The 22,127-nt window shown below is 42.7% G+C and overlaps 12 non-coding genes across 12 annotated transcripts; all 12 read left to right on the plus strand.

The window, feature by feature from the left end:
• Positions 1-362: 362 nt before the first annotated feature.
• trnay-gua (transfer RNA tyrosine (anticodon GUA)) lies at positions 363-451 on the plus strand. The gene is given in 2 exon segments: positions 363-399; positions 416-451. It is a non-coding gene; the product is annotated as a tRNA-Tyr (tRNA).
• Positions 452-686: 235 nt separating this feature from the next.
• On the plus strand, positions 687-759 carry trnak-uuu (transfer RNA lysine (anticodon UUU)). Its single transcript has one exon. It is a non-coding gene; the product is annotated as a tRNA-Lys (tRNA).
• A 3,416-nt stretch (positions 760-4,175) lies between these two features.
• On the plus strand, positions 4,176-4,264 carry trnay-gua (transfer RNA tyrosine (anticodon GUA)). Its single transcript is given in 2 exon segments — positions 4,176-4,212; positions 4,229-4,264. It is a non-coding gene; the product is annotated as a tRNA-Tyr (tRNA).
• Positions 4,265-4,499: 235 nt separating this feature from the next.
• Positions 4,500-4,572, plus strand: trnak-uuu (transfer RNA lysine (anticodon UUU)). Its single transcript has one exon. It is a non-coding gene; the product is annotated as a tRNA-Lys (tRNA).
• A 3,555-nt stretch (positions 4,573-8,127) lies between these two features.
• Positions 8,128-8,216, plus strand: trnay-gua (transfer RNA tyrosine (anticodon GUA)). Its single transcript is given in 2 exon segments — positions 8,128-8,164; positions 8,181-8,216. It is a non-coding gene; the product is annotated as a tRNA-Tyr (tRNA).
• Positions 8,217-8,451: 235 nt separating this feature from the next.
• On the plus strand, positions 8,452-8,524 carry trnak-uuu (transfer RNA lysine (anticodon UUU)). Its single transcript has one exon. It is a non-coding gene; the product is annotated as a tRNA-Lys (tRNA).
• Positions 8,525-12,086: 3,562 nt separating this feature from the next.
• On the plus strand, positions 12,087-12,175 carry trnay-gua (transfer RNA tyrosine (anticodon GUA)). The gene is given in 2 exon segments: positions 12,087-12,123; positions 12,140-12,175. It is a non-coding gene; the product is annotated as a tRNA-Tyr (tRNA).
• Positions 12,176-12,410: 235 nt separating this feature from the next.
• trnak-uuu (transfer RNA lysine (anticodon UUU)) lies at positions 12,411-12,483 on the plus strand. Its single transcript has one exon. It is a non-coding gene; the product is annotated as a tRNA-Lys (tRNA).
• Positions 12,484-16,040: 3,557 nt separating this feature from the next.
• On the plus strand, positions 16,041-16,129 carry trnay-gua (transfer RNA tyrosine (anticodon GUA)). The gene is given in 2 exon segments: positions 16,041-16,077; positions 16,094-16,129. It is a non-coding gene; the product is annotated as a tRNA-Tyr (tRNA).
• A 235-nt stretch (positions 16,130-16,364) lies between these two features.
• On the plus strand, positions 16,365-16,437 carry trnak-uuu (transfer RNA lysine (anticodon UUU)). Its single transcript has one exon. It is a non-coding gene; the product is annotated as a tRNA-Lys (tRNA).
• Positions 16,438-19,850: 3,413 nt separating this feature from the next.
• trnay-gua (transfer RNA tyrosine (anticodon GUA)) lies at positions 19,851-19,939 on the plus strand. Its single transcript is given in 2 exon segments — positions 19,851-19,887; positions 19,904-19,939. It is a non-coding gene; the product is annotated as a tRNA-Tyr (tRNA).
• A 235-nt stretch (positions 19,940-20,174) lies between these two features.
• Positions 20,175-20,247, plus strand: trnak-uuu (transfer RNA lysine (anticodon UUU)). Its single transcript has one exon. It is a non-coding gene; the product is annotated as a tRNA-Lys (tRNA).
• Positions 20,248-22,127: the final 1,880 nt, after the last annotated feature.

Raw genomic sequence — 22,127 nt, forward strand, 5'->3', positions numbered from 1 at the left:
GATACTATAAATTCACTTCTTAAATTGAAATTTATAAGTGTACCTTACGATACAACTGATAGCACTGCAACTCAGTGTAGGTGTGCGTTCAGTCCGGCAAACACAACATTTCAGTTATGAAACGCTTTCTACAGGTGATGTATAAATGTAATATTTTCACACATTTGAATAAGTTTGATTTGATACAAGATTTATGAAGTTGACCAAACAAAATGACATAATATTTTTCAGGGGATAAAAATCTCACGACACAATTGGGTAGTCCTTACTGCACACGGGTTGAAAACCACTGAGCCAAGCCACGGTGCTTCTTGGCTTTGCACTGCCACTGAGACTGCCAGGCGAGGACGGTGAGAAGCTTACCTTCGATAGCTCAGTTGGTAGAGTGGAGGACTGTAGGTTTCAGGCAGTGGGCATCCTTAGGTCGCTGGTTCAATTCCTGCTCGAAGGAAGGCGTGATTATGGTTTGACATCGGTTTTGGACGAGCTCCCAAATGTCAAGCCATTGGATTTGCATGAGGACAAGGAGAAAACCCCGGAAATTCGGATTTGTTGTGGAGAACTCGCATTGCCCAAACATCTCATATGCATGTGACCCTTGTCACCCTGAGCCCAGTTTTCTAAACCGGCCAGAAAGCGGTCTGGAACAATCATGAAGCCAACACATTGTGAAGCACTTCACTGAAGCCCGGGTAGCTCAGCCGGTAGAGCATCAGACTTTTAATCTGAGGGTCCAGGGTTTGAGTCCCTGTTCGGGCGCCTTGTTGACCAAGGGCCATGATGGTGAAAAGCCTGGATGGCCTTCCAGGTGACAATAAAATATGCAGTTGCGTCTAGGCAAGTTGTCTAGTCCTCTTTGCTTCTTTTGGCAAATATCCAGCCTGGGCAAGTGTTGTCTTCCAGAGGCAAGTCAAGCCAGGAACTCTGAGAGATGTTTTTGCCGTTGACGACGTGTCACTTTAGAACAGCACAACATGCATCTCTACTTGACTTGGCACAATCTGTGAGCGTTGGGCCAACACAACGTGTCCACACATTTGCAGGCGTCTTGAAATACTTGGAATGACCTGTGGCCCCATGCCATGCAGAAGTCCACAGCTATGCGTGTCAGCATGCTCTGCTCCTCATTCCCAATGTGCCACTTGTAAGAACTGTGTAAAAAGCGACAGAGACCAAAAACCTTCGCGGCGCACCAACATGAAAAAAAAAAAAAAGGATTTACTAGGTATTGTCTCACCTGAATGGCAACAGGCTACTAAAACTATTATCACACGCACATTGCATTTTAAAGTATGTCAGTAAGGGAGTAATTAAAAGGGCAAATGTGTGAAGTGCAAGGAGTGGCCTTTAGTGGTTAGGTAAAAAAGTACACAGACAAACTAAATAATCCCTTGATATAAATCATTTATTTAGTGCAGACAGACCAAGACCAGACACAATAAACTATTCGCAGTAAATATAAATTCACAGCAAAATAGGTTCAGTTCACAATATCCTATAACGAGCTGTATTTAACGAAGTGGTTAAACGTTACAAAGGGCATTACAATTGTTGAAAAACAATAGCACACGGATAAAATATGCTATCCCCGCCGTTTTATTCGATTTGATTAGACGTTTCGCGACCGAAATGTTTTGTGTGCAGACTGAACGCACACCTGAGCCGAGCACGATCACAATACATATCCACAGTTAATTTAAGCAGTATCATATTGTAACCGTTTCGGTCTGTTATCAACCCATCCGGATCCAATACCAGGAGTCAGACACCCTTTTCGGTGGACACGCTGTTGACTTCTCACAAGCACCATCTGCCTTCACAAAGGCAGCGCTAGCAGTGGAAAGAACGAAGAACTGCAGGAGAAACGCCGGGGCTATTTAGAGTCCGATTATTCAACACAGAGGGGGAAAACCAAAGCCAAATGAGACTTAGAGGAACAGGAGACATCCAACAACAGTGTAAAGATAAAAAGGAATTCACCATCTGTCCCTTTAATCAATTGCCTTGCAGTTCCACTGTGTAGCGTTATGTTGGGTGTATTTTGATAAGAGCATTTGGGCTCTGAGCTGAAGCACTGATCTAAAGAAGACCTCTCCACCCCCAAAGTTATCAGATTTCCTTTGCTCATCAGCTTGGAACTGGTTTGCATCAAAGTGACAGTTTTGGGGAGGATGGCACTGAGAAGAGGCCAAATAGGTTGAATCCTGCAATGAGATGTCTGGAGAAAGGGGCCTGTAGGTGATAAAATCTCTTTGAAGTGGACGAGAGCCGAAATCCCGACATAGAGCTACGAACCCGGGCCAACCGGCATTTCCAAAAGATGGCATGGATTGACATCAGTCATAAATCAAGCCCCCCTCCATTAGGACACTGGGGGCTGAAACCGAAATCCAATCCCAAGAACTCAAGAACCAATCACCTATTGATCTGACAGACTATAAGGAACAGCGCACAGTCTCTCTCTCTCTCTCTCTCTCATTCTCTCTCACCTGAACCAGTAACTCGCTGCCACAGCTCAAGCTGTAGCTCTGTTGCCCGAACCGGAACCAGAAACCAACCAAGTCTTTGCCGGCAACAGAAGAGTTAAACTGGGAGAAGGAGATTGAGCCGTACGAAGAATTCTATTAAAGGACTTTATTAAAGAAAGAACTTTACAGACTGTGCATGTCCGCCTGTGCCCACCTGATCAGTGGAGTTTAACAGCTGGACAATTGAGTAAGTCGAATATATATGAAAGTGTTCAGTCATTTAAATAGCTATTTGAGTCTTAAGAAACTTGACCCTTGGAACAAACAGGGCCCTGCTTTCCTCAAAGACTTTGTCTTCAAGTAACTACGGTGGAACCCTGCTTACAAAGAAGATTTTATGCACAACCTTGGAGCCTTCAAACCAGTGGAAAATCTGTTTGGAAAAGACTCTAATTTCGCGAAACCCCAAAATCCAGGTGCATCGACTGAGTGGAAGTTCTTGGACAAAGCCGAACCGCACTGCCTTTGTTCCAAACCACACGGACCATGTGCCGTGTGCTGTGATCTGAGCCCGAAGACAGAGAGGCCTCTCTGCGACGAAGTTCAGATAAGTTTAACAGTTTGGAGTTCATGATTCATGACATTTGAGAAATCAATTAGAAATGTTATTCTGTGATTCATAACTCTAGAATGTGTAATATCATTTAGTTTTCTTAAATATAAATGTGTGTTACATTAAACTGTTTTGTTGATAATTTTAGAAATAAAATCTGTCAACCCCGAGAAATATCTTCTCATTCCTGTTTAACTGTTTAGTCTGAAATTGACACAAGTCAATAGACGTTAGATTATTGGTGGCTCTGCCTATCTTTGATCATTGAATAATAATCAGTTAAGGGAAATTGTGGTAACAAGTAATGATAGGATCTTTCTCGGCACCTAAACGTAAATGAGACTGATATATATATATAACGAGAAGTTACCTGACATAAATACTAACCTGCGTAGTTATTTAATGTCTGACTAACAATACTAACGAGAGACTCACCTTCGTCTTACTAACCGGTATTGTAGTTAATGTGTTTATAACCTTTTTTGTTTAACGATTTGTGTGTTATCATATGCGATCCCATGGTCTTTGATTTGGTCACGGAAGTGATTTGTCTTTGATTTGTTGATCTAGAGTTGAATTTTAATTAGCTTTTCCCTTTTGTATAATTAGTGTAGTGCTACATTTAGTCTTTGTTTTTGAATAAATCTAACAATTTATATCTTTGGAATTGGTGTCTGTGTCCAATTATTACAGAAATTGAGTTCTACAAGATTCCAGGATTCGTGATAAGGTGATACTATAAATTCACTTCTTAAATTGAAATTTATAAGTGTACCTTACGATACAACTGATAGCACTGCAACTCAGTGTAGGTGTGCGTTCAGTCCGGCAAACACAACATTTCAGTTATGAAACGCTTTCTACAGGTGATGTATAAATGTAATATTTTCACACATTTGAATAAGTTTGATTTGATACAAGATTTATGAAGTTGACCAAACAAAATGACATAATATTTTTCAGGGGATAAAAATCTCACGACACAATTGGGTAGTCCTTACTGCACACGGGTTGAAAACCACTGAGCCAAGCCACGGTGCTTCTTGGCTTTGCACTGCCACTGAGACTGCCAGGCGAGGACGGTGAGAAGCTTACCTTCGATAGCTCAGTTGGTAGAGCGGAGGACTGTAGGTTTCAGGCAGTGGGCATCCTTAGGTCGCTGGTTCAATTCCTGCTCGAAGGAAGGCGTGATTATGGTTTGACATCGGTTTTGGACGAGCTCCCAAATGTCAAGCCATTGGATTTGCATGAGGACAAGGAGAAAACCCCGGAAATTCGGATTTGTTGTGGAGAACTCGCATTGCCCAAACATCTCATATGCATGTGACCCTTGTCACCCTGAGCCCAGTTTTCTAAACCGGCCAGAAAGCGGTCTGGAACAATCATGAAGCCAACACATTGTGAAGCACTTCACTGAAGCCCGGGTAGCTCAGCCGGTAGAGCATCAGACTTTTAATCTGAGGGTCCAGGGTTTGAGTCCCTGTTCGGGCGCCTTGTTGACCAAGGGCCATGATGGTGAAAAGCCTGGATGGCCTTCCAGGTGACAATAAAATATGCAGTTGCGTCTAGGAAAGGTGTCTGGTCCTCTTTGCTTCTTTCGGCAAATATCCAGCCTGGGCAAGTGTTGTCTTCCAGAGGCAAGTCAAGCCAGGAACTCTGAGAGATGTTTTTGCCGTTGACGACGTGTCACTTTAGAACAGCACAACATGCATCTCTACTTGACTTGGCACAATCTGTGAGGGTTGGACCAACACAACGTGTCCACACATTTGCAGGCGTCTTGAAATACTTGGAATGACCTGTGGCCCCATGCCATGCAGAAGTCCACAGCTATGCGTGTCAGCATGCTCTGCTCCTCATCCCCAATGTGCCACTTGTAAGAACTGTGTAAAAAGCGACAGAGAACGTGATCAGCAAAGAAACACAATTCTCCTGAGAACGACAATCATCGTGCCGATCGTAATCTCAGTGCATACCTGGATGCCCAACAAGCCAAGCCAGTGGTTCCCAAGCATTGTAATGCCACGGCACACTTTGCTGAGACCAAAAACCTTCGCGGCGCACCAACATGAAAAAAAAAAAAAAGGATTTACTAGGTATTGTCTCACCTGAATGGCAACAGGCTGCTAAAACTATTATCACACGCACATTGCATGTTAAAGTATGTCAGTAAGGGAGTAATTAAAAGGGCAAATGTGTGAAGTGCAAGGAGTGGCCTTTAGTGGTTAGGTAAAAAAGTACACAGACAAACTAAATAATCCCTTGATACAAATCATTTATTTAGTGCAGACAGACCAAGACCAGACACAATAAACTATTCGCAGTAAATATAAATTCACAGCAAAATAGGTTCAGTTCACAATATCCTATAACAAGCTGTATTTAACGAAGTGGTTAAACGTTACAAAGGGCATTACAATTGTTGAAAAACAATAGCACACGGATCAAACATGCTATCCCCGCCGTTTTATTCGATTTGATTAGACGTTTCGCGACAGAAATGTTTTGTGTGCAGACTGAACGCACACCTGAGCCGAGCACGATCACAATACATATCCACAGTTAATCTAAGCAGTATCATATTGTAACCGTTTCGGTCTGTTATCAACCCATCCGGATCCAAAACCAGGAGTCAGACACCCTTTTCGGTGGACACGCTGTTGACTTCTCACAAGCACCATCTGCCTTCACAAAGGCAGCGCTAGCAGTGGAAAGAACGAAGAACTGCAGGAGAAACGCCGGGGCTATTTAGAGCCCGATTATTCAACACAGAGGGGGGAAACCAAAGCCAAATGAGACTTAGAGGAACAGGAGACATCCAACAACAGTGTAAAGATAAAAAGGAATTCACCATCTGTCCCTTTAATCAATTGCCTTGCAGTTCCACTGTGTAGCGTTATGTTGGGTGTATTTTGATAAGAGCATTTGGGCTCTGAGCTGAAGCACTGATCTAAAGAAGACCTCTCCACCCCCAAAGTTATCAGATTTCCTTTGCTCATCAGCTTGGAACTGGTTTGCATCAAAGTGACAGTTTTGGGGAGGATGGCACTGAGAAGAGGCCAAATAGGTTGAATCCTGCAATGAGATGTCTGGAGAAAGGGGCCTGTAGGTGATAAAATCTCTTTGAAGTGGACGAGAGCCGAAATCCCGACATAGAGCTACGAACCCGGGCCAACCGGCATTTCCAAAAGATGGCATGGATTGACATCAGTCATAAATCAAGCCCCCCTCCATTAGGACACTGGGGGCTGAAACCGAAATCCAATCCCAAGAACTCAAGAACCAATCACCTATTGATCTGACAGACTATAAGGAACAGCGCACAGTCTCTCTCTCTCTCTCTCTCTCTTTCTCTCTCACCTGAACCAGTAACTCGCTGCCACAGCTCAAGCTGTAGCTCTGTTGCCCGAACCGGAACCAGAAACCAACCAAGTCTTTGCCGGCAACAGAAGAGTTAAACTGGGAGAAGGAGATTGAGCCGTACGAAGAATTCTATTAAAGGACTTTATTAAAGAAAGAACTTTACAGACTGTGCATGTCCGCCTGTGCCCACCTGATCAGTGGAGTTTAACAGCTGGACAATTGAGTAAGTCGAATATATATGAAAGTGTTCAGTCATTTAAATAGCTATTTGAGTCTTAAGAAACTTGACCCTTGGAACAAACAGGGCCCTGCTTTCCTCAAAGACTTTGTCTTCAAGTAACTACGGTGGAACCCTGCTTACAAAGAAGATTTTATGCACAACCTTGGAGCCTTCAAACCAGTGGAAAATCTGTTTGGAAAAGACTCTAATTTCGCGAAACCCCAAAATCCAGGTGCATCGACTGAGTGGAAGTTCTTGGACAAAGCCGAACCGCACTGCCTTTGTTCCAAACCACACGGACCATGTGCCGTGTGCTGTGATCTGAGCCCGAAGACAGAGAGGCCTCTCTGCGACGAAGTTCAGATAAGTTTAACAGTTTGGAGTTCATGATTCATGACATTTGAGAAATCAATTAGAAATGTTATTCTGTGATTCATAACTCTAGAATGTGTAATATCATTTAGTTTTCTTAAATATAAATGTGTGTTACATTAAACTGTTTTGTTGATAATTTTAGAAATAAAATCTGTCAACCCCGAGAAATATCTTCTCATTCCTGTTTAACTGTTTAGTCTGAAATTGACACAAGTCAATAGACGTTAGATTATTGGTGGCTCTGCCTATCCTTGATCATTGAATAATAATCAGTTAAGGGAAATTGTGGTAACAAGTAATGATAGGATCTTTCTCGGCACCTAAACGTAAATGAGACTGATATATATATATAACGAGAAGTTACCTGACATAAATACTAACCTGCGTAGTTATTTAATGTCTGACTAACAATACTAACGAGAGACTCACCTTCGTCTTACTAACCGGTATTGTAGTTAATGTGTTTATAACCTTTTTTGTTTAACGATTTGTGTGTTATCATATGCGATCCCATGGTCTTTGATTTGGTCACGGAAGTGATTTGTCTTTGATTTGTTGATCTAGAGTTGAATTTTAATTAGCTTTTCCCTTTTGTATAATTAGTGTAGTGCTACATTTAGTCTTTGTTTTTGAATAAATCTAACAATTTATATCTTTGGAATTGGTGTCTGTGTCCAATTATTACAGAAATTGAGTTCTACAAGATTCCAGGATTCGTGATAAGGTGATACTATAAATTCACTTCTTAAATTGAAATTTATAAGTGTACCTTACGATACAACTGATAGCACTGCAACTCAGTGTAGGTGTGCGTTCAGTCCGGCAAACACAACATTTCAGTTATGAAACGCTTTCTACAGGTGATGTATAAATGTAATATTTTCACACATTTGAATAAGTTTGATTTGATACAAGATTTATGAAGTTGACCAAACAAAATGACATAATATTTTTCAGGGGATAAAAATCTCACGACACAATTGGGTAGTCCTCACGGCACACGGGTTGAAAACCACTGAGCCAAGCCACGGTGCTTCTTGGCTTTGCACTGCCACTGAGACTGCCAGGCGAAGACGGTGAGAAGCTTACCTTCGATAGCTCAGTTGGTAGAGCGGAGGACTGTAGGTTTCAGGCAGCGGGCATCCTTAGGTCGCTGGTTCAATTCCGGCTCGAAGGAAGGCGTGATTATGGTTTGACATAGGTTTTGGACGAGCTCCCAAATGTCAAGCCATTGGATTTGCATGAGGACAAGGAGAAAACCCCGGAAATTCGGATTTGTTGTGGAGAACTCGCATTGCCCAAACATCTCATATGCATGTGACCCTTGTCACCCTGAGCCCAGTTTTCTAAACCGGCCAGAAAGCGGTCTGGAACAATCATGAAGCCAACACATTGTGAAGCACTTCACTGAAGCCCGGGTAGCTCAGCCGGTAGAGCATCAGACTTTTAATCTGAGGGTCCAGGGTTTGAGTCCCTGTTCGGGCGCCTTGTTGACCAAGGGCCATGATGGTGAAAAGCCTGGATGGCCTTCCAGGTGACAATAAAATATGCAGTTGCGTCTAGGCAAGTTGTCTAGTCCTCTTTGCTTCTTTTGGCAAATATCCAGCCTGGGCAAGTGTTGTCTTCCAGAGGCAAGTCAAGCCAGGAACTCTGAGAGATGTTTTTGCCGTTGACGACGTGTCACTTTAGAACAGCACAACATGCATCTCTACTTGACTTGGCACAATCTGTGAGGGTTGGGCCAACACAACGTGTCCACACATTTGCAGACGTCTTGAAATACTTGGAATGACCTGTGGCCCCATGCCATGCAGAAGTCCACAGCTATGCGTGTCAGCATGCTCTGCTCCTCATCCCCAATGTGCCACTTGTAAGAACTGTGTAAAAAGCGACAGAGAACGTGATCAGCAAAGAAACACAATTCTCCTGAGAACGACAATCATCGTGCCGATCGTAATCTCAGTGCATACCTGGATGCCCAACAAGCCAAGCCAGTGGTTCCCAAGCGTTGTAATGCCACGGCACACTTTGCTGAGACCAAAAACCTTCGCGGCGCACCAACATGAAAAAAGAAAAAAGGATTTACTAGGTATTGTCTCACCTGAATGGCAACAGGCTGCTAAAACTATTATCACACGCACATTGCATGTTAAAGTATGTCAGTAAGGGAGTAATTAAAAGGGCAAATGTGTGAAGTGCAAGGAGTGGCCTTTAGTGGTTAGGTAAAAAAGTACACAGACAAACTAAATAATCCCTTGATACAAATCATTTATTTAGTGCAGACAGACCAAGACCAGACACAATAAACTATTCGCAGTAAATATAAATTCACAGCAAAATAGGTTCAGTTCACAATATCCTATAACAAGCTGTATTTAACGAAGTGGTTAAACGTTACAAAGGGCATTACAATTGTTGAAAAACAATAGCACACGGATCAAACATGCTATACCCGCCGTTTTATTCGATTTGATTAGACGTTTCGCGACCGAAATGTTTTGTGTGCAGACTGAACGCACACCTGAGCCGAGCACGATCACAATACATATCCACAGTTAATCTAAGCAGTATCATATTGTAACCGTTTCGGTCTGTTATCAACCCATCCGGATCCAAAACCAGGAGTCAGACACCCTTTTCGGTGGACACGCTGTTGACTTCTCACAAGCACCATCTGCCTTCACAAAGGCAGCGCTAGCAGTGGAAAGAACGAAGAACTGCAGGAGAAACGCCGGGGCTATTTAGAGCCCGATTATTCAACACAGAGGGGGGAAACCAAAGCCAAATGAGACTTAGAGGAACAGGAGACATCCAACAACAGTGTAAAGATAAAAAGGAATTCACCATCTGTCCCTTTAATCAATTGCCTTGCAGTTCCACTGTGTAGCGTTATGTTGGGTGTATTTTGATAAGAGCATTTGGGCTCTGAGCTGAAGCACTGATCTAAAGAAGACCTCTCCACCCCCAAAGTTATCAGATTTCCTTTGCTCATCAGCTTGGAACTGGTTTGCATCAAAGTGACAGTTTTGGGGAGGATGGCACCGAGAAGAGGCCAAATAGGTTGAATCCTGCTATGAGATGTCTGGAGAAAGGGGCCTGTAGGTGATAAAAACTCTTTGAAGTGGACGAGAGCCGAAATCCCGACATAGGGCTACGAACCCGGGCCAACCGGCATTTCCAAAAGATGGCATGGATTGACATCAGTCATAAATCAAGCCCCCCTCCATTAGGACACTGGGGGCTGAAACCGAAATCCAATCTCAAGAACTCAAGAAACAATCACCTATTGATCTGACAGACTATAAGGAACAGTGCACAGTCTCTCTCTCTCTCTCTCTCTCTCTCTCTTTCTCTCTCACCTGAACCAGTAACTCGCTGCCAAAGCTCAAGCTGTAGCTCTGTTGCCCGAACCGGAACCAGAAACCAACCAAGTCTTTGCCGGCAACAGAAGAGTTAAACTGGGAGAAGGAGATTGAGCCGTACGAAGAATTCTATTAAAGGACTTTATTAAAGAAAGAACTTTACAGACTGTGCATGTCCGCCTGTGCCCACCTGATCAGTGGAGTTTTACAGCTGGACAATTGAGTAAGTCGAATGTATATGAAAGTGTTCAGTCATTTAAATAGCTATTTGAGTCTTAAGAAACTTGACCCTTGGAACAAACAGGGCCCTGCTTTCCTCAAAGACTTTGTCTTCAAGTAACTACGGTGGAACCCTGCTTACAAAGAAGATTTTGTGCACAACCTTGGAGCCTTCAAACCAGTGGAAAATCTGTTTGGAAAAGACTCTAATTTCGCGAAACCCCAACTTCCAGGTGCATCGACTGAGTGGAAGTTCTTGGACAAAGCCGAACCGCACTGCCTTTGTTCCAAACTACACGGACCATGTGCCGTATGCTGTGATCTGAGCCCGAAGACAGAGAGGCCTCTCTGCGACGAAGTTCAGATAAGTTTAACAGTTTGGAGTTCATGATTCATGACATTTGAGAAATCAATTAGAAATGTTATTCTGTGATTCATAACTCTAGAATGTGTAATATCATTTAGTTTTCTTAAATATAAATGTGTGTTACATTAAACTGTTTTGTTGATAATTTTAGAAATAAAATCTGTCAACCCCGAGAAATATCTTCTCATTCCTGTTTAACTGTTTAGTCTGAAATTGACACAAGTCAATAGACGTTAGATTATTGGTGGCCCTGCCTATCCTTGATCATTGAATAATAATCAGTTAAGGGAAATTGTGGTAACAAGTAATGATAGGATCTTTCTCGGCACCTAAACGTAAATGAGACTGATATATATATATATAACGAGAAGTTACCTGACATAAATACTAACCTGCGTAGTTATTTAATGTCTGACTAACAATACTAAGGAGAGACTCACCTTCGTCTTACTAACCGGTATTGTAGTTAATGTGTTTATAACCTTTTTTGTTTAACGATTTGTGTGTTATCATATGCGATCCCATGGTCTTTGATTTGGTCACGGAAGTGATTTGTCTTTGATTTGTTGATCTAGAGTTGAATTTTAATTAGCTTTTCCCTTTTGTATAATTAGTGTAGTGCTACATTTAGTCTTTGTTTTTGAATAAATTTAACAATTTATATCTTTGGAATTGGTGTCTGTGTCCAATTATTACAGAAATTGAGTTCTACAAGATTCCAGGATTCGTGATAAGGTGATACTATAAATTCACTTCTTAAATTGAAATTTATAAGTGTACCTTACGATACAACTGATAGCACTGCAACTCAGTGTAGGTGTGCGTTCAGTCCGGCAAACACAACACTTCAGTTATGAAAAGCTTTCTACAGGTGATGTATAAATGTAATATTTTCACACATTTGAATAAGTTTGATTTGATACAAGATTTATGAAGTTGACCAAACAAAATGACATAATATTTTTCAGGGGATAAAAATCTCACGACACAATTGGGTAGTCCTTACTGCACACGGGTTGAAAACCACTGAGCCAAGCCACGGTGCTTCTTGGCTTTGCACTGCCACTGAGACTGCCAGGCGAAGACGGTGAGAAGCTCACCTTTGATAGCTCAGTTGGTAGAGCGGAGGACTGTAGGTTTCAGGCAGCGGGCATCCTTAGGTCGCTGGTTCAATTCCGGCTCGAAGGAAGGTGTGATTATGGTTTGACATCGGTTTTGGACGAGCTCCCAAATGTCAAGGCATTGGAATTGCATGAGGACAAGGAGAAAACCCCGGAAATTCGGATTTGTTGTGGAGAACTCGCATTGCCCAAACATCTCATATGCATGTGACCCTTGTCACCCTGAGCCCAGTCTTCTAAACCGGCCAGAAAGCGGTCTGGAAAAATCATGAAGCCAACACATTGTGAAGCACTTCACTGAAGCCCGGGTAGCTCAGCCGGTAGAGCATCAGACTTTTAATCTGAGGGTCCAGGGTTCGAGTCCCTGTTCGGGCGCCTTGTTGACCAAGGGCCATGATGGTGAAAAGCCTGGATGGCCTTCCAGGTGACAATAAAATATGCAGTTGTGTCTAGGCAAGGTGTCTAGTCCTCTTTGCTTCTTTCGGCAAATATCCAGCCTGGGCAAGTGTTGTCTTCCAGAGGCAAGTCAAGCCAGGAACTCTGAGAGATGTTTTTGCCGTTGACGACGTGTCACTTTAGAACAGCACAACATGCATCTCTACTTGACTTGGCACAATCTGTGAGCGTTGGGCCAACACAACGTGTCCACACATTTGCAGGCGTCTTGAAATACTTGGAATGACCTGTGGCCCCATGCCATGCAGAAGTCCACAGCTATGCGTGTCAGCATGCTCTGCTCCTCATCCCCAATGTGCCACTTGTAAGAACTGTGTAAAAAGCGACAGAGAACGTGATCAGCAAAGAAACACAATTCTCCTGAGAACGACAATCATCGTGCCGATCGTAATCTCAGTGCATACCTGGATGCCCAACAAGCCAAGCCAGTGGTTCCCAAGCGTTGTAATGCCACGGCACACTTTGCTGAGACCAAAAACCTTCGCGGCGCACCAACATGAAAAAAAAAAAAAAGGATTTACTAGGTATTGTCTCACCTGAATGGCAACAGGCTGCTAAAACTATTATCACACGCACATTGCATATTAAAGTATGTCAGTAAGGGAGTAATTAAAAGGGCAAATGTGTGAAGTGCAAGGAGTGGCCTTTAGTGGTTAGGTAAAAAAGTACACAGACAAACTAAATAATCCCTTGATACAAATCATTTATTTAGTGCAGACAGACCAAGACCAGACACAATAAACTATTCGCAGTAAATATAAATTCACAGCAAAATAGGTTCAGTTCACAATATCCTATAACAAGCTGTATTTAACGAAGTGGTTAAACGTTACAAAGGGCATTACAATTGTTGAAAAACAATAGCACACGGATCAAACATGCTATCCCCGCCGTTTTATTCTATTTGATTAGACGTTTCGCGACCAAAATGTTTTGTGTGCAGACTGAACGCACACCTGAGCCGAGCACGATCACAATACATATCCACAGTTAATCTAAGCAGTATCATATTGTAACCGTTTCGGTCTGTTATCAGCCCATACGGATCCAAAACCAGGAGTCAGACACCCTTTTCGGTGGACACGCTGTTGACTTCTCACAAGCACCATCTGCCTTCACAAAGGCAGCGCTAGCAGTGGAAAGAACGAAGAACTGCAGGAGAAACGCCGGGGCTATTTAGAGCCCGATTATTCAACACAGAGGGGGGAAACCAAAGCCAAATGAGACTTAGAGGAACAGGAGACATCCAACAACAGTGTAAAGATAAAAAGGAATTCACCATCTGTCCCTTTAATCAATTGCCTTGCAGTTCCACTGTGTAGCGTTATGTTGGGTGTATTTTGATAAGAGCATTTGGGCTCTGAGCTGAAGCACTGATCTAAAGAAGACCTCTCCACCCCCAAAGTTATCAGATTTCCTTTGCTCATCAGCTTGGAACTGGTTTGCATCAAAGTGACAGTTTTGGGGAGTATGGCACTGAGAAGAGGCCAAATAGGTTGAATCCTGCAATGAGATGTCTGGAGAAAGGGGCCTGTAGGTGATAAAATCTCTTTGAAGTGGACGAGAGCCGAAATCCCGACATAGAGCTACGAACCCGGGCCAACCGGCATTTCCAAAAGATGGCATGGATTGACATCAGTCATAAATCAAGCCCCCCTCCATTAGGACACTGGGGGCTGAAACCGAAATCCAATCCCAAGAACTGAAGAACCAATCACCTATTGATCTGACAGACTATAAGGAACAGTGCACAGTCTCTCTCTCTCTCTCTCTCTCTTTCTCTCTCACCTGAACCAGTAACTCGCTGCCACAGCTCAAGCTGTAGCTCTGTTGCCCGAACCGGAACCAGAAACCAACCAAGTCTTTGCCGGCAACAGAAGAGTTAAACTGGGAGAAGGAGATTGAGCCGCACGAAGAATTCTATTAAAGGACTTTATTAAAGAAAGAACTTTACAGACTGTGCATGTCCGCCTGTGCCCACCTGATCAGTGGAGTTTTACAGCTGGACAATTGAGTAAGTCGAATATATATGAAAGTGTTCAGTCATTTAAATAGCTATTTTAGTCTTAAGAAACTTGACCCTTGGAACAAACAGGGCCCTGCTTTCCTCAAAGACTTTGTCTTCAAGTAACTACGGTGGAACCCTGCTTACAAAGAAGATTTTATGCACAACCTTGGAGCCTTCAAACCAGTGGAAAATCTGTTTGGAAAAGACTCTAATTTCGCGAAACCCCAAAATCCAGGTGCATCGACTGAGTGGAAGTTCTTGGACAAAGCCGAACCGCACTGCCTTTGTTCCAAACCACACGGACCATGTGCCGTGTGCTGTGATCTGAGCCCGAAGACAGAGAGGCCTCTCTGCGACGAAGTTCAGATAAGTTTAACAGTTTGGAGTTCATGATTCATGACATTTGAGAAATCAATGAGAAATGTTATTCTGTGATTCATAACTCTAGAATGTGTAATATCATTTAGTTTTCTTAAATATAAATGTGTGTTACATTAAACTGTTTTGTTGATAATTTTAGAAATAAAATCTGTCAACCCCGAGAAATATCTTCTCATTCCTGTTTAACTGTTTAGTCTGAAATTGACACAAGTCAATAGACGTTAGATTATTGGTGGCCCTGCCTATCCTTGATCATTGAATAATAATCAGTTAAGGGAAATTGTGGTAACAAGTAATGATAGGATCTTTCTCGGCACCTAAACGTAAATGAGACTGATATATATATATATAACGAGAAGTTACCTGACATAAATACTAACCTGCGTAGTTATTTAATGTCTGACTAACAATACTAAGGAGAGACTCACCTTCGTCTTACTAACCGGTATTGTAGTTAATGTGTTTATAACCTTTTTTGTTTAACGATTTGTGTGTTATCATATGCGATCCCATGGTCTTTGATTTGGTCACGGAAGTGATTTGTCTTTGATTTGTTGATCTAGAGTTGAATTTTAATTAGCTTTTCCCTTTTGTATAATTAGTGTAGTGCTACATTTAGTCTTTGTTTTTGAATAAAATTAACAATTTATATCTTTGGAATTGGTGTCTGTGTCCAATTATTACAGAAATTGAGTTCTACAAGATTCCAGGATTCGTGATAAGGTGATACTATAAATTCACTTCTTAAATTGAAATTTATAAGTGTACCTTACGATACAACTGATAGCACTGCAACTCAGTGTAGGTGTGCGTTCAGTCCGGCAAACACAACATTTCAGTTATGAAACGCTTTCTACAGGTGATGTATAAATGTAATATTTTCACACATTTGAATAAGTTTGATTTGATACAAGATTTATGAAGTTGACCAAACAAAATGACATAATATTTTTCAGGGGATAAAAATCTCACGACACAATTGGGTAGTCCTCACGGCACACGGGTTGAAAACCACTGAGCCAAGCCACGGTGCTTCTTGGCTTTGCACTGCCACTGAGACTGCCAGGCGAAGACGGTGAGAAGCTTACCTTCGATAGCTCAGTTGGTAGAGCGGAGGACTGTAGGTTTCAGGCAGCGGGCATCCTTAGATCGCTGGTTCAATTCCGGCTCGAAGGAAGGCTTGATTATGGTTTGACATCGGTTTTGGACGAGCTCCCAAATGTCAAGCCATTGGAATTGCATGAGGACAAGGAGAAAACCCCGGAAATTCGGATTTGTTGTGGAGAACTCGCATTGCCCAAACATCTCATATGCATGTGACCCTTGTCACCCTGAGCCCAGTTTTCTAAACCGGCCAGAAAGCGGTCTGGAACAATCATGAAGCCAACACATTGTGAAGCACTTCACTGAAGCCCGGGTAGCTCAGCCGGTAGAGCATCAGACTTTTAATCTGAGGGTCCAGGGTTTGAGTCCCTGTTCGGGCGCCTTGTTGACCAAGGGCCATGATGGTGAAAAGCCTGGATGGCCTTCCAGGTGACAATAAAATATGCAGTTGCATCTAGGCAAGTTGTCTAGTCCTCTTTGCTTCTTTTGGCAAATATCCAGCCTGGGCAAGTGTTGTCTTCCAGAGGCAAGTCAAGCCAGGAACTCTGAGAGATGTTTTTGCCGTTGACGACGTGTCACTTTAGAACAGCACAACATGCATCTCTACTTGACTTGGCACAATCTGTGAGCGTTGGGCCAACACAACGTGTCCACACATTTGCAGGCGTCTTGAAATACTTGGAATGACCTGTGGCCCCATGCCATGCAGAAGTCCACAGCTATGCGTGTCAGCATGCTCTGCTCCTCATCCCCAATGTGCCACTTGTAAGAACTGTGTAAAAAGCGACAGAGACCAAAAACCTTCGCGGCGCACCAACATGAAAAAAAAAAAAAAGGATTTACTAGGTATTGTCTCACCTGAATGGCAACAGGCTGCTAAAACTATTATCACACGCACATTGCATGTTAAAGTATGTCAGTAAGGGAGTAATTAAAAGGGCAAATGTGTGAAGTGCAAGGAGTGGCCTTTAGTGGTTAGGTAAAAAAGTACACAGACAAACTAAATAATCCCTTGATACAAATGATTTATTTAGTGCAGACAGACCAAGACCAGACACAATAAACTATTCGCAGTAAATATAAATTCACAGCAAAATAGGTTCAGTTCACAATATCCTATAACAAGCTGTATTTAACGAAGTGGTTAAACGTTACAAAGGGCATTACAATTGTTGAAAAACAATAGCACACGGATCAAACATGATATCCCCGCCGTTTTATTCGATTTGATTAGACGTTTCGCGACCGAAATGTTTTGTGTGCAGACTGAACGCACACCTGAGCCGAGCACGATCACAATACATATCCACAGTTAATCTAAGCAGTATCATATTGTAACCGTTTCGGTCTGTTATCAACCCATCCGGATCCAAAACCAGGAGTCAGACACCCTTTTCGGTGGACACGCTGTTGACTTCTCACAAGCACCATCTGCCTTCACAAAGGCAGCGCTAGCAGTGGAAAGAACGAAGAACTGCAGGAGAAACGCCGGGGCTATTTAGAGCCCGATTATTCAACACAGAGGGGGGAAACCAAAGCCAAATGAGACTTAGAGGAACAGGAGACATCCAACAACAGTGTAAAGATAAAAAGGAATTCACCATCTGTCCCTTTAATCAATTGCCTTGCAGTTCCACTGTGTAGCGTTATGTTGGGTGTATTTTGATAAGAGCATTTGGGCTCTGAGCTGAAGCACTGATCTAAAGAAGACCTCTCCACCCCCAAAGTTATCAGATTTCCTTTGCTCATCAGCTTGGAACTGGTTTGCATCAAAGTGACAGTTTTGGGGAGGATGGCACCGAGAAGAGGCCAAATAGGTTGAATCCTGCTATGAGATGTCTGGAGAAAGGGGCCTGTAGGTGATAAAAACTCTTTGAAGTGGACGAGAGCCGAAATCCCGACATAGGGCTACGAACCCGGGCCAACCGGCATTTCCAAAAGATGGCATGGATTGACATCAGTCATAAATCAAGCCCCCCTCCATTAGGACACTGGGGGCTGAAACCGAAATCCAATCTCAAGAACTCAAGAACCAATCACCTATTGATCTGACAGACTATAAGGAACAGTGCACAGTCTCTCTCTCTCTCTCTCTCTTTCTCTCTCACCTGAACCAGTAACTCGCTGCCACAGCTCAAGCTGTAGCTCTGTTGCCCGAACCGGAACCAGAAACCAACCAAGTCTTTGCCGGCAACAGAAGAGTTAAACTGGGAGAAGGAGATTGAGCCGTACGAAGAATTCTATTAAAGGACTTTATTAAAGAAAGAACTTTACAGACTGTGGATGTCCGCCTGTGCCCACCTGATCAGTGGAGTTTTACAGCTGGACAATTGAGTAAGTCGAATGTATATGAAAGTGTTCAGTCATTTAAATAGCTATTTGAGTCTTAAGAAACTTGACCCTTGGAACAAACAGGGCCCTGCTTTCCTCAAAGACTTTGTCTTCAAGTAACTACGGTGGAACCCTGCTTACAAAGAAGATTTTGTGCACAACCTTGGAGCCTTCAAACCAGTGGAAAATCTGTTTGGAAAAGACTCTAATTTCGCGAAACCCCAACTTCCAGGTGCATCGACTGAGTGGAAGTTCTTGGACAAAGCCGAACCGCACTGCCTTTGTTCCAAACCACACGGACCATGTGCCGTGTGCTGTGATCTGAGCCCGAAGACAGAGAGGCCTCTCTGCGACGAAGTTCAGATAAGTTTAACAGTTTGGAGTTCATGATTCATGACATTTGAGAAATCAATTAGAAATGTTATTCTGTGATTCATAACTCTAGAATGTGTAATATCATTTAGTTTTCTTAAATATAAATGTGTGTTACATTAAACTGTTTTGTTGATAATTTTAGAAATAAAATCTGTCAACCCTGAGAAATATCTTCTCATTCCTGTTTAACTGTTTAGTCTGAAATTGACACAAGTCAATAGACGTTAGATTATTGGTGGCCCTGCCTATCCTTGATCATTGAATAATAATCAGTTAAGGGAAATTGTGGTAACAAGTAATGATAGGATCTTTCTCGGCACCTAAACGTAAATGAGACTGATATATATATATAAAGAGAAGTTACCTGACATAAATACTAACCTGCGTAGTTATTTAATGTCTGACTAACAATACTAAGGAGAGACTCACCTTCGTCTTACTAACCGGTATTGTAGTTAATGTGTTTATAACCTTTTTTGTTTAACGATTTGTGTGTTATCATATGCGATCCCATGGTCTTTGATTTGGTCACGGAAGTGATTTGTCTTTGATTTGTTGATCTAGAGTTGAATTTTAATTAGCTTTTCCCTTTGTATAATTAGTGTAGTGCTACATTTAGTCTTTGTTTTTGAATAAATTTAACAATTTATATCTTTGGAATTGGTGTCTGTGTCCAATTATTACAGAAATTGAGTTCTACAAGATTCCAGGATTCGTGATAAGGTAATACTATAAATTCACTTCTTAAATTGAAATTTATAAGTGTACCTTACGATACAACTGATAGCACTGCAACTCAGTGTAGGTGTGCGTTCAGTCCGGCAAACACAACATTTCAGTTATGAAACGCTTTCTACAGGTGATGTATAAATGTAATATTTTCACACATTTGAATAAGTTTGATTTGATACAAGATTTATGAAGTTGACCAAACAAAATGACATAATATTTTTCAGGGAATAAAAATCTCACGACACAATTGGGTAGTCCTCACGGCACACGGGTTGAAAACCACTGAGCCAAGCCACGGTGCTTCTTGGCTTTGCACTGCCACTGAGACTGCCAGGCGAAGACGGTGAGAAGCTAACATTGGATAGCTCAGTTGGTAGAGCGGAGGACTGTAGGTTTCAGGCAGCGGGCATCCTTAGGTCGCTGGTTCAATTCCGGCTCGAAGGAAGGCGTGATTATGGTTTGACATCGGTTTTGGACGAGCTCCCAAATGTCAAGCCATTGGAATTGCATGAGGACAAGGAGAAAACCCCGGAAATTCGGATTTGTTGTGGAGAACTCGCATTGCCCAAACATCTCATATGCATGTGACCCTTGTCACCCTGAGCCCAGTTTTCTAAACCGGCCAGAAAGCGGTCTGGAACAATCATGAAGCCAACACATTGTGAAGCACTTCACTGAAGCCCGGGTAGCTCAGCCGGTAGAGCATCAGACTTTTAATCTGAGGGTCCAGGGTTTGAGTCCCTGTTCGGGCACCTTGTTGACCAAGGGCCATGATGGTGAAAAGCCTGGATGGCCTTCCAGGTGACAATAAAATATGCAGTTGCGTCTAGGCAAGTTGTCTAGTCCTCTTTGCTTCTTTTGGCAAATATCCAGCCTGGGCAAGTGTTGTCTTCCAGAGGCAAGTCAAGCCAGGAACTCTGAGAGATGTTTTTGCCGTTGACGACGTGTCACTTTAGAACAGCACAACATGCATCTCTACTTGACTTGGCACAATCTGTGAGCGTTGGGCCAACACAACGTGTCCACACATTTGCAGGCGTCTTGAAATACTTGGAATGACCTGTGGCCCCATGCCATGCAGAAGTCCACAGCTATGCGTGTCAGCATGCTCTGCTCCTCATCCCCAATGTGCCACTTGTAAGAACTGTGTAAACAGCGACAGAGACCAAAAACCTTCGCGGCGCACCAACATGAAAAAAAAAAAAAAGGATTTACTAGGTATTGTCTCACCTGAATGGCAACAGGCTGCTAAAACTATTATCACACGCACATTGCATTTTAAAGTATGTCAGTAAGGGAGTAATTAAAAGGGCAAATGTGTGAAGTGCAAGGAGTGGCCTTTAGTGGTTAGGTAAAAAAGTACACAGACAAACTAAATAATCCCTTGATATAAATCATTTATTTAGTGCAGACAGACCAAGACCAGACACAATAAACTATTCGCAGTAAATATAAATTCACAGCAAAATAGGTTCAGTTCACAATATCCAAAACGAGCTGTATTTAACGAAGTGGTTAAACGTTACAAAGGGCATTACAATTGTTGAAAAACAATAGCACACGGATAAAATATGCTATCCCCGCCGTTTTATTCGATTTGATTAGACGTTTCGCGACCGAAATGTTTTGTGTGCAGACTGAACGCACACCTGAGCCGAGCACGATCACAATACATATCCACAGTTAATCTAAGCAGTATCATATTGTAACCGTTTCGGTCTGTTATCAACCCATCCGGATCCAATACCAGGAGTCAGACACCCTTTTCGGTGGACACGCTGTTGACTTCTCACAAGCACCATCTGCCTTCACAAAGGCAGCGCTAGCAGTGGAAAGAACGAAGAACTGCAGGAGAAACGCCGGGGCTATTTAGAGTCCGATTATTCAACACAGAGGGGGGAAACCAAAGCCAAATGAGACTTAGAGGAACAGGAGACATCCAACAACAGTGTAAAGATAAAAAGGAATTCACCATCTGTCCCTTTAATCAATTGCCTTGCAGTTCCACTGTGTAGCGTTATGTTGGGTGTATTTTGATAAGAGCATTTGGGCTCTGAGCTGAAGCACTGATCTAAAGAAGACCTCTCCACCCCCAAAGTTATCAGATTTCCTTTGCTCATCAGCTTGGAACTGGTTTGCATCAAAGTGACAGTTTTGGGGAGGATGGCACCGAGAAGAGGCCAAATAGGTTGAATCCTGCTATGAGATGTCTGGAGAAAGGGGCCTGTAGGTGATAAAAACTCTTTGAAGTGGACGAGAGCCGAAATCCCGACATAGAGCTACGAACCCGGGCCAACCGGCATTTCCAAAAGATGGCATGGATTGACATCAGTCATAAATCAAGCCCCCCTCCATTAGGACACTGGGGGCTGAAACCGAAATCCAATCTCAAGAACTCAAGAACCAATCACCTATTGATCTGACAGACTATAAGGAACAGTGCACAGTCTCTCTCTCTCTCTCTCTCTTTCTCTCTCACCTGAACCAGTAACTCGCTGCCACAGCTCAAGCTGTAGCTCTGTTGCCCGAACCGGAACCAGAAACCAACCAAGTCTTTGCTGGCAACAGAAGAGTTAAACTGGGAGAAGGAGATTGAGCCGTACGAAGAATTCTATTAAAGGACTTTATTAAA

This window comes from Amia ocellicauda, unplaced genomic scaffold (genome assembly GCF_036373705.1).
Source record: "Amia ocellicauda isolate fAmiCal2 unplaced genomic scaffold, fAmiCal2.hap1 HAP1_SCAFFOLD_26, whole genome shotgun sequence".
Classification (NCBI taxonomy): domain Eukaryota; kingdom Metazoa; phylum Chordata; class Actinopteri; order Amiiformes; family Amiidae; genus Amia; species Amia ocellicauda.